Genomic DNA, 3,613 nt, shown 5'->3' with positions numbered 1-3,613 from the left:
TTATTCACCAAAAGAATCCTATTTTACCATTAGCATGTTTGTTATACAATGCAACAATACCTCTGTGAACGTTACGTTGTATTTTGTCCCAGAGAATTTAAAATTTTCGAAAATAAATTAAATAAAAATTCAATAATAAAATGAATTTTATATATTTGATTAATTAAGGAATTAATATTATTTTTTTGGTTTGACCCAAAAGCTATATAAATGATATTTACTCACTTTCAAGAATTAAGGTTTAGATATCCTAAAATAAAAAAATTAAAGTTCAGATGGTCAATTAAAGAATACTGGTGGGAAATAACTGTGTTGCCTCAGACCTTTATCGTCTGGGCCTGTCTTCTTTATTGGGGAGTTGTTATTGCCCAACCCCTTGCTATTGACCCCTACCAAGGGGCTTACATAATTCTTTTTTCCTAAAATATCTTTTTCATGGAAACATGAGTGTTTTGCATAATAAAATCATATTTCTGTTATTTAGGAGGTGGGAGGGGAGCAAAAAATAAAACAAAATCATGTGTTTATTGTTTTTCTGAAGGCGTGAGACAAAAAAACAACAAAAACATGATTTCATTACACACGGTACAACATAATTGTGTTTCTTTGCTTTCTTAAGGGATGCAAAAATTATAAGCAATGGAATTGTGATTCAATGCTTTTTTTTACCAAAAAATGGAACTATGCTTTTATTTCCCTCTTCTTCTTCCTCTTAACTATGATGATGGTGGTGAAAATATGGGTCTAGATTGATGCAAATCGGAGGTGTTTGATCACGGTGGCGGTGAGAATGCACAACGGCATGGACGAAGGTGCAAGGCCAAAGGGTTGTGCGGTGTTGCAGCGGCGTGGCGATCAGGAGCAGCGCATGTGGCAGTTGGGATGCTGTTGCAGCAACATTGGAGTCGCTGGTTCATATCTGGATTGGGTTGAATGGGGCGAGAAGAAGCTGAAGGGTCTCACATTTGTAGGGATAAAAAACAAATAGAGTTGAGTCCAATAGCAATTTCCTCTTTTTTTCTATGGAGATTGGGGCCCAAAAGTCACAATTAAAGAAACATTAAGACCAAAACAACAATTAAAGAAAAAATAGACGGAAAAATTTAAAAGATTAATATATCAAAATATATCACCCCAATAATTTTATTTTATAATTTTTTTTTCCTTTTTATTTTCTCTGTTATAAAAAATTATATGAATCAAGGATTGCCCGACAACCTTCCCCTCAGCAACATAAAAAACAATATAGGATGCCATGATGATATGATATCCCGATTTCGTTAATCAAGTATTCAAGTTATCACTTATCACTGTGTTTTACTCCCCTACTTATAGAACTGATTGAATTGGATATAGGAGATGACTTGGATGTTCAATGGTGTTGTAGAGAAAAATTCTGCACCATTATTGGTGTCAATTATAAGGGGGAAACTATTACAAAGCCCATTAGTCATGACTCCTGTAAATAGTCAAGATTTTTATATTCAAGTATGAGTCAATTCACATCCCAGTTTTGAGGTGTATGGATAGAAATAAAAGAGAAATAAAAAAAATAAAATATAGAAAGACAAAATAAAAAATTAATGTAACAAAAAGGAAAAATATAAAGAGAAAAATGAGGTGAAAAGGAGATAGAAAAGAAGTTAGACATATATATGTTTAATTTTTTCCTTCAAGTACATGTTTTTATTTTTATGTGTCCTTACTTTTTAAGAAATGTTAGTGACTAACTCAAACATCAAAATATTTTAAACAAACACGCATTGAATCACAAACACTGTGGAGCTTTGACGATGTTAAACTAATAATAGATACTCATAAAAAAACTAATAATAGATACACTACCCACCTAAATGGTCCTCAAAACAATATTTCTTTATTAATATCAAGACTTACATAGATTGGGAGAACTGTGTTGACACAAAAAAATTTACAGCTAGGCACTTTGTTTTCTTGGGAAATACATTATTTCATGAAAATTCAGGAAACAACTCGTGGTACCAAAATCTTTACCTAAGTCTAAGCATCGAGCCTTAATCGAAAAAAAGTAAAGAAAGTATGGACGCTGAGCCTGTACGTTACTAACAACTTTATATTATGGATTATCAAATCCGTAATATACTTGAAGTGCATCAAGCAAATAATGTTATACGTTAAATAATTTCCTAAAAATTGTTTGTCTTGGTGCATTAAAGTCAGATTTCGGTTTATGATAATCAATTTGCCATCTAATCACTCCTTTAATTAATGAGGGGTCCAAAAACACTTGAAATTAACCTCCTCTTATTATATACAGGAAAAGGTTACTGGCACTGCTGTCTCTTTATTTTATAGTTTTATTTTCTTCTTTTATAAATATTTGTTAAATTTTTTTTTATATCTAAATTAGACTTATTTTGAAGTCCTTAATGTCTAAGATAAAAATTCTATATACCTTTTTATTACATTGAGAAGTTTACCCCTAATAATAAAGTGCTTGTTTGGCTTTATATTAAATTATCTAGAATCGTGTTAAATGTTAGCTAACATTATTTAAAGTAATTTTTCACATATTCAATTTTAAGTTGAGAAAATAATTTTTAGGCTTCGAATTAATTTTTAAGTTCAAGCAACTTTATGTATTATTTCGGTTATGTCCAAGAGAATCTTCACATGCCTCTTGTGAGCTTCCTGACAAACCATTAGGTTTGCTAGATGCATGGGGTAGGGGCGTTGATCCTTTAATGTCTAGATTCCTAGTAAAGAGAGAGACAACCAAGTCAATATGAATATGAGAGTTAATAAGTGATATTTTAGGATTGGACATACCTCCAAATTATGACTTTGTGTGCTTTTATAGGTGTCATTTTGATAATGTGAGTTGAGATGGAATGATTATCTTCTAGCAGGATGATATATAGGAGGTTTGACTTGCAATTGAAAGTCATTATTGATGTTGTCAGGGATCATCCATCCCGGGCCCTCTTATTACTCCTCTAACTAGGGTGATTGGATTTGGGTTGAGTACTTGAATTAGGGCTAGCCTTCAACTATGTAGCTCATGATGTTGAGGTTTTGACCTACTGATGTATCTCTATCTTTGGGTCTTCGCGAATTCGGACTAGCTAGGAGTCTAGGACATGTCTGAAATAGGCAGTTTTGTGTTAAATAAATTTTTAATATTTAATTTCACTAATAAACATAAATCATATTATTTTGAAATCAATTTTATTTATAATTAACTTTTACCGACCTTCATTCTAACACACATGAAATGAAATAATTTTATTTGTATTAGTTTTAATATTTAATTATAGACCACGTTATCCTCTGTACATCAGAAACCCTCGTTTATGTGGCTTCTTCACCGTCAGTCTGTCAGAGTACCACCTCTGCCATCACAGCTTTCTGCTCCTCCTCTCACATAAAAGACGTGCAATATGTTGGGAGCCTGCAACACAACTCTAGTACTCAGCTGCAAAATAATCAATTGGTTTCTCAACCTGTCTCCATATTCTTTAAAAATAACAACCGATTCTACTAGATTTTGTAATACTTGAAATTAATTTCTTCAATCTCTAATGATAGCTGCCTTAAGTCACCAACGACATTATAGATATTGCCATTGGGTTAT

The sequence above is a fragment of the Glycine max genome, chromosome 13, assembly GCF_000004515.6.
Source record: "Glycine max cultivar Williams 82 chromosome 13, Glycine_max_v4.0, whole genome shotgun sequence".
Taxonomy (NCBI): domain Eukaryota; kingdom Viridiplantae; phylum Streptophyta; class Magnoliopsida; order Fabales; family Fabaceae; genus Glycine; species Glycine max.
This window is presented reverse-complemented; position numbering follows the sequence as displayed.